A 9,327-nucleotide genomic window follows, 5' to 3' on the forward strand; every position below is an offset into this window, starting at 1 on the left:
GAAAAATCAAAGTATGCAAGGGCCACTTTGATATTTTGCAAACCATCCCATGTAGATATGCTAATAAGTTATATATTTTTTGGGGGGAGGCATCATCCCGGAGTCAGATCTGGACTGTCCTACCCGGGACTTCTGCTTCATAGCAATGCATGCGCCACTTTTCGGTGAATTTCTGTTGTTTGTGATGTATTTGTTTATACCTTGCTGAAATACACGAGGAGACGGAGTAAGGTTGTTCACATTTCTTAAAGACACCATTCGCCTTGGCCAGATGCGTCTGCAAACTTCGTGGGACAAATGTTACTGCCCCGCAGATGGAAATAAAAAGTCAAAATCCACAAGACGTTCGACTGTGGAAAAGCCTGCCGAGGTGTCAATCATACATTTCTCCTGCTAATATTCTCCATAATAGCAAGCCTCGTGCTGGTGGCTAATGCATTACAAATTCCAATCTGGCTTGTTGTAATGCGCTAGCTAGGCACCTTATGTGGTATCTCTTGTAGCATAACAATCATTCCAAAAGGTCATCTTTGCTTGCAGCGTCACTACGAATCTTTGAATAATAATATGGGTTTTCATGCTTGTCTATCGTCTTCAGCTCTGTGCAGTGCGCAAAGAGCAAGCTGATAGCTCTCAGTGGCTATCACTGCCAGTAAAACATATACAGTACTCCTCACAACACAATTTTAGTGAGTGTTATTATTGTTGTGAATATGTCACTTTCTTTGCGTGCGTTCATGGCAGTGCTTGTTTGCATGTGGTTGCCAGTGTCACCCGTAAGTGTTCTTGACTTGAATTGTTAGCAAAACATTGATTGATGTCAGTCAACTTTCCAGCCTATCTTGCAGTCGATCTGTCAGTTTCAGTAATAAATGCATCTAATCTTCTGACTCTTTTGACTAGATCTGTTTTAGGAATCTTAGAATAATAATATGGGGGCTCATCCTAGGGCTAAATAAGCAGCAGTCGCCTCTCACTGGCCTTTTATTTAGCAGTGTGCATAGTGCTGACAGTGTCACAAAGAAACATACTTGTGGCCATTTGTTGTGCGTTATATCATAGTTGTCACAACACAATATCAGTGAATGTTACTATTGTGTTATTGTTGTGAATATGTCACTTTCTTGGCTTTGTTGTGAGTGCATGGCTGTATGTGTTTGAATCTGGTTCCCGGAACTTGTTCTGGTACTGACATCACAACCAAGATGGTGTCGGTTCAGAATAATTGCTGCGGGGCGTGTCAAAATTGCGTCAAAATCACCACTTCATTTCACACCTATTTCATAGTTGATTATCTATGACTTTTTTTTGGTGTCATGAGCACATTAAAGATAAGGCAATGATCAGGTTATTCATTCCGAGTATTAAAAGCATTGATTATGTTCCTACTTAAGAAATTAAAATATTATATTTACTCCACATTTGTGATATAGGTGATATTATTAGAATGAACTTCGATCTGTGCTCCTTTTTTCTTATTTTTGATGTGTTTTTTTTCCCAAATATTTCAACTTTCTTTTTCATCTTTTTAAATTTTGTTTTCGTAATCTTGTGACATTATTCCCATAATATTACTGACTTATAACTTTTCCCCCACCTAATTTTCCAAGAAATGACAACTTTGTTTTGCTTGTTTCTCCATAATATGACAACATTGGAAAAATAACGTAATTTTTATTTAATATTTCAGCTCTATGACGTTATTTTCCTCAGATTATTCTTCTTCTAAAATTAAGACTTTTTCTCATTAGATTACAACTTTTTTCTCTTAATCTTTTGACTTGATTCTTGTCAAATTAGTGCTGATTTTTGCTGTTGTTTGTTTTTTTCAGTTTTCTTGTTAAATTATATTTTTAGAACGTGCAAATGCGCTTTAGAAACCCCTCTTCTAATTAAATACACACAAATACATCTGGATCATCACATACAGCCTCGCTGCCCTTCATCTCTGATCCCCGATAGCCTCCACTACATGCAGTGCAGGATTATTCTTATTGGCAGCTTCAGTTAATACGAACCTAACAAAAGCGATCAATAGCATTGACTACGCATGGCAGGACAATTCATAATTGGCTGAAGATTGTGTTCAAATGGCATTACTACATGTTAATACGGCATTCAACATGCCTCAGCGCAATCATTTCATGTTCTTCCTTTTTATGATTGAAGTGTCTTTACTAAACGATGTCTACACTTCATAAAGAACCGACTAAAATATACGTGACTGTGTTTGTTCATAAATGAATCATTCACCTTTCTTGTGCACCCACCTGTTGTGAGCAGATGTTCTCAGTCAATATGACGAAGGAAGACATTTGTTTGCATATGTTGACATTTAATTTAAATTATGTTAAAGAACAGGAAGGGAAATTTTCATGTTGGTGTACGTAAAAAAAAAAAAAAGACTGACTTAATGAGATTGGCTGGCGACCAGTCCTGTACCCTGTCTGTCGCTTGAAGTCAGCTGGGATAGGCTCCAGCATACCCCGCGACCCCAATGAGGAGAAGCGGCATAGAAAATGGATGGATGGATGGACTTAATGAGCACTGGATGATTGCAACATTCAATTGGCAACTGAAGTCCAGCTCAAAATTTTGACTTAAAGGAATTGTGTTTTTACCATTCACTTTTACCATACACCAATTTGATTGTTTTAAGTAATATGTATCTGAGATATCTGAAATATCTGAGATACAGAGGAACCTCGGTTTTTGTAGGATCCAAACACTGCACCTATCAAAATAGTAGAGTGCCCAAACATAGCATCCACCCCTTGGTGACTCGGTGGTCCCTGCGAAGAATGGATGGTTGTTCTTTTAGAGTTGGGACACTATAGACAGATTCCAGTCATCTTTATTATTGTGTGTGTGTGTGGGGGGGGGTGTGAGCTATGAACAACTTGTATCTGTTTGCTTCCTTCCTCCTTTCAAGCACTGTGCCGTGCACTGATGAGGTGTTCAAGCGCACTGCGTATTTTTGAGTGTTAGAATAATCTGTTTTTCTTTTCCAGAACTTCGATAAAAAAGGTGAGAATCACTAATGAATTCAAGAAAGAACTCATAGAAAAGTACAAAGGCAGCGTCTGTTACACTAGGATTGTAACGTAAAGGTTCCTTAGTTAAAGGGATAGTTCAGATTTTGTATGTGTAAGTTGTATGACATCCCCATCAGCAGTGTACTGTAATTAGTTCTGGTCGGATTTCGGTGATGAGGAACATAGTTCCCGTTAGTTGGTGGGGCTACTTAAGTAAAGAGTTTGGTTTCTCAAAACAATGTCTTCAAAAGACTAATACATTTGCATCACAAAAATGCCGCCTTGAAAAAATCAGACCTTACAATTGCTTGGCGTTACTTTCTCTCCCACCCTATCACTGCGTGTCCATTGTTGTGTATGTGTTCCATACACTATGGCGTGACTGCTGTGCTAAAAATGACAAGCAGTGCAAGCAATATAATGAAAACAAATGTATTTGCGGCTACTGTATGTACACATGGCAAGAAATATATTGTTTCAGTTTTACCAAACAGTAAAAGTCTCTGATGCACGCACGGGAATAACAGAAGATCTATCTCTTCCCTCAAAGGAAACCTCTTGAGCTCTTCCACGGTTGATATCTAAATCTTGACTCCGGTTGAACCACACTATACAGCAACGACACAGAACGCCCTCGGCTACATCGCCCACCCTTCACACGTGTGCTGCTCTCCATCAGCATTGCTGCACAAGACGCAAAACAAGATGCCGCCTGCTGTACAGGGGTACGTTGCCCAGCAGTCAGTCTTTGATCGCTTACTTGAGTCAAACACACTTAACTCCCTTTTTGCAACCAGCGGGAGGGTGTCGACACTATCTGTTTTCTACTCACTCCAAGCAGATAAAAGGCTGCTGTACTGTGAGAAATGCTCAGTGGGACAAAATATAAATAGTTTAAAATCTTCAGAGTCACTCCACTACATCAATTCTCTAGCCTCTATGATAACCGTATACCGTCGATATTGGCGCTGATTTATAATGAAGAGATATTGCAGCTCAGTTATTTGACATGCACTTTGAAACTTGCAATAGACATTTTTCAAAGCATTTTTGTGCCTGTATGAGCAAAGGAGGTATGGATTTTTGTGTTAGGCTCATGATTTACGGTCTTAAGATGTGGTGGATGTTTTAGTTTGAACTTAGCCTGCTGTTGTTATCATCAGTAGTTGAAAAGTCACAGTGGAGTGTTTGGACACAATGACAGCTTCTAAATACGTTTTTTTTTTTACATTATTAGAGCCCTCTGGACATGAAATAACACCCCTTTTGTCACGTTTACACTCGTATTGCCTGATAGAGTAGACCTATTTAGAGAAAAAAAGCCATTTAAGACATAAATAAGACTCATGCTTGTGTGTGTGGTAAATGTGTTCCGGACATGCGGAGGACAGGAAGTGACTTGAGTTGAGGTTCAGCTTGGAGTGGACCATGTTGGGAGATCTTTCAAACCTGCAATTAAACAATTACTTATTCATATGCCTGTTGTACCAGCGAATGTGAAAGCATCACAGTTGTGAATACACCTTCTTAATGCCTTATATTTGTATTTTGGTTCATTTAGACATTTTTATGCTTGAAAATGTACAATTTGACTGATATTGAAAGCACCATTGTTTTAAAAAATACTTCCGTAAAAGCGGATCTTTACAAATAGGTGTCGTTTTATATTCAGGATCATCTCTGCTTCGGCGCGTATTAGTAGAAAGATGTGTTTTTTTTATTCTGTTTGAGAATGCTGTACTATACTCAACAAAAAAAGAAACGCAACACTTTTGTTTTTGCTTGAACTCAAAGATGTAAACCTTTCTCTGTACACAAAAGGCATATCTCTCTCAGATCTTGTTCGCAAATCTGTCTAAAATCTGCGTTAGCGAGCACTGATAATTCATAATTCATCTGATACAGTTAAACCACACGTTTTGGAATGGCCTTTTATTGTGGCCAACCTATTGTAAGGCACACCTGTGCAATAATCATGCTGTTTAATCAACATCTTGGCATGCCACACCTGTGAGGTGGATGAATTATGAATGCTCACGACACGGACATGTTTGTGAACAATATCTGAGCGAGTCAGACCTTTTGTGTACATAGAACAAGTTTTAGATTTTTAGATATTTGGCGCTAAAAGCAAAAGTGTTGTGTTTATATTTTTGTTGAGAGTATATCGGTGGCATTGAATAAATCCCACGCAGGGAAGAAAGAGCATTTGACAGGACTTCATCGGTAATTCTTTCAGTTTTTTTTTTCTATCCATGACGGAACACTGTTTTGATGATGATGATGCAATTTGGGTGCATCTTGCAAATCTTCCCCTCGAGTCAATCTGTTCAGCTGAACTTTGTTGAACACAGAAAGCCTGCTCTTACTCTTCATATATTTAAATAAGACAAGCATCAGCGTTATACAATGACAACCGTGACAACATCTTATGCACGCTACAGTATTTTTACTTTTTTATTTGATGGACGACGTGAACAATCCTCATTTAGTACTTCTTACGCAACCAACCCCCTGCCCCCCTCAATATATTGCATCATCCATACAAAAGGCAAATATGGAGATGGATACTGTGCACCAAGAGGAATAGCATATACTGTATATAAGTATATATAGATATACTGGATACAGTGTATTGTAGCTATGACCATTGAAGCGTCTGTTCATTTCTCCAATGTACTTGCAAGGCCAAGAAGTGACATCAATGTTTTATATTGAATCATGTCCTTGTTCAAATCAGCACCAATGGGCAAAGTGTGTATGTGTGTGTTTGTGTGTGTGTGCGTGTGTGTTTCTTGACAGAGAAAGGGCAGAGTGGGTCGCAGACCTGTCAGATGAAACAGCAGGCTCACACACAAAAGTGTCACTGGGAAAGTGACATTAGCACAATGGGAACCAAGCACAGGTCTGCTTTAACTAATGAGAAAAACAAGAAAGATGATCCACAGCATCCAGATTATTAAGTTGTAGGCTTCAAAGTAGGGGTGGACAAGATGGCCTGAAATCCATATTGTCATATACACTGCTACCTATTGCGTTAATAATATACTGCTCAAAAAAATTTGAGGAACACTTCGAAAACACATCAGATCTAAACTGGGGGAAAAATGATCTTGAATATCTTTCCTGATAATAAGTGGGTGATGTATTAGTAACAAAATGATGCCACATCATTTGATAGAAATGAAAATGATCACCCTATAGAGGGGGGAAATCAAAGACGCCCCAAAAATGAAAGTGAAAAAATGATGCAGCACACTGGTCCATTTTGCCAAAATGTCATTGTAGCAACTCAAAATGATTCTCAGTAGTTTGTGTGGCCCCCACGTGCTTGTACGCATGCCTGACAACGTCGGGGCATGCTCCTAATGAGACTACGGTTGGTGTCTGGGGGATCTCCTCCCAGATCTGGACAAACACCATCGTAACAAATGTCCTGTTCATAGCTAGATCCAGTTCCAGCTAGACTTCTGTTAAAGCACTCATTCTTTTATTTTCGCTACCTTTCATTCCAGCTCGCTTAGTGGTTAACATGGCTTCTTTGTCTTAGTTTAGTGATTCGTCGTCCTCCAGTGACAATGATGCTTGGAAGAAATGTCGTTTATTTGCCAACACCGATCAGAGGAGCGACTCTGCACACACTTTAGCTGCGTGAGCTACGACGCTACAGTGCCACATTACAGTACATTGATTTTTAGCAGCTTGTCGCTTGTCAATTTTGCAGGACTTGGCTAGATTACATCATCAAAATGAGCAATAGATGGGGCTATATGATAAAAAATCTCTACGGTAAGCCAAATTTATATTGTTTCTATGGTACATACTGTCTATATGCACCATTCCTAAAAAAAAGTGTATCTTTCTTGGTTTATTTAGATTTGATGAATACCATGAGTGTGCATAATAAATGTGAAACAAATTATTGGTTAGGTCTAAGGTTTAACTCACAGGCATTCTGGTTGAACAGCGCTTGAATGCTGCCTTCTCTTTGTATTGACACACGCCGAGCCAGAGGCTGCTGTGAAGCAGTGGAGCACAGCATCACTCTGCATCTCAATAACAGATGTCCAAAGGCTGGCAATGACTCACTGGCTGGTCAGGAATGAATGAAAAGCCTGCATTTATTGTATATGTGTGTGTGTGAGTGTGTTAATGTTACTTAGTTGCACTTTCACAAAAGTGTTGTCGAGTATCAATGTAATCGTACCCAGTCCGCATCATGTCATTGTCATTTTGTGTTATTAATTGGACAGGAGAAATCCATGAGTCTCGTGTGGTGTTTTTGTGCATTGTGACATTTCGCAAAGGTCATTTGGCAAGCAGACCATTTTGTTAAAACAGCAATGTTTTCATCATTGATACAAGTCACATAGAAGTGTTTTGGAAATGGGCTCACCTGGCTTGGTGAAAACACTGAAAATATGCAGAAGCACGCTCACTTTAAAGGATGGATTTGATCTGTTATTATATGGATGCATTGGAATTTATGCACAATTTGGATACATGGATGGAATTTTCAAATATGGATGGAAGGATATATTTATGGAGAGATGGATGGGCATGGATATAAATAATAATGATGACTGAATCCATCTACATAAAATGGATGATTAAACTCTATGTACATTATGTAAGACATACAAGTAGAAGTGGCCCAGTGCTTAGCATCATTAATAAATAGGTATCCGTGGAAAAATGTATTGATATTTTTAATTACAGTGGTCCTTTGCCACTTTGCAGTTCAAAATTTGCGCCTTAAAAAAGATCACAATAATTATTCTTTTCATAAAACAATCATAAAACATAACCCTTTTGTGGTTGATTACGGCCTATTAGTCAAAACATATGGATATTCAAACAAATGTTACATATATCTTGACTAAGCATTTTCAAGCATAAAAATGGCTAAATTAAGTAGACTACAATAAGACATTCAGAAAACGCATTCAAAGTTGAGGATATGCAGTATTAGGTGTCAGTAATGTTTATGTAATGTTCGGTGAGATACACGATCCCCAGACCTGATCGAACAGGTTTGAATTATCTACAGTATATTATATATATATATATATATATATATATATATATATATATATATATATATATATATATATATATATATATGTTAATAATACATGCTATTAACATTTACCTGTGCTGATTAAATGTTGGTTAAAAAGGAGTGAGATGTAGGCTAACACAACATGCTCTGCTAGCTTATTTCATTGTGGACATTAAGCTAAACAGGTTTCATGACTCAGACTGGCTAGGCTACATAAAAAAGGGGTCACATATTGACACCCTTTTGCTTGCCCCACTTTTCTGTCTTTCCTTTTTTTGTTCCCAAACATTATTTTACCAGGCACTGGCAGCATTGTTTCACTCTGCTCTGCCGCAACTGCCAACTAGCAGGGTGCAGGTAGTAGTGGAACAAACCATGGACCTATAGTAGGTGCTCAGTCAATATAGATGTTTACTTTTGGTCAATGTGGATATTTAACCGTTACTACCAAATACAAGAGATTGTTTTAATCATTTTCTGATTATATCAGGGGCCCTTGGAATTGTCCTAACTTTTCCACCCTTTACGGCACCCCTGTTTCTATCATATGAAACAAAAACAGAGGGGTCCAAAGCTTGAGTCTGCCTATGCAACATGCAGTGCTCTGATACACAATACATTATTTTGCTGGCTAGAAGTCAGAAGCACAAAAAAGAGCCGAGGTGATGCTGAAGCATTCATGGAGTGCAGACGTAACCAGACTGCCGGAGTCCAGAAGCGAGCCAACCAGAGAGAGACAGACAGGGCCACACAGAAGGAGCTATTGGCTACAGCCTGGACAGCACTCGGGCCAGAGAGGCGAGCTTTTTATCGATCTGTGCAGTTTTGAGTTTCTTTGTGAAACAAGATCTAAGATCTAAGCAAAGGCCTTATTTAAAAGTCTTCTACTCACACCCATATACAGCATATTGATCCATGCACACTTTCATCCAGCTTTTAAGTAACTCTGGTCTATTTCTTTCTTTTTATACACACCCTCTCCTTTATTTGCTCATCTTACTTTGCTTGTGTGCCCATCAATACTGAAAGTATCCTTTATATTTTGTTGGACTTGGGTGAATTGTAAAGAGCATAGACTATTTCCCTGGCATCCATCCATCCATCCATCTTCTATGCCGCTTATCCTCACTAGGGTCGTGGGTATGCTGGAGCCTATCCCAGCTGACTTTGGGCAAGAGGCGGGGTACACCCTGGACTGGTCGCCAGTCAATCACAGGGCACGTATACGTA

Source organism: Dunckerocampus dactyliophorus, chromosome 2 (assembly GCF_027744805.1).
Source record: "Dunckerocampus dactyliophorus isolate RoL2022-P2 chromosome 2, RoL_Ddac_1.1, whole genome shotgun sequence".
Lineage (NCBI taxonomy): Eukaryota > Metazoa > Chordata > Actinopteri > Syngnathiformes > Syngnathidae > Dunckerocampus > Dunckerocampus dactyliophorus.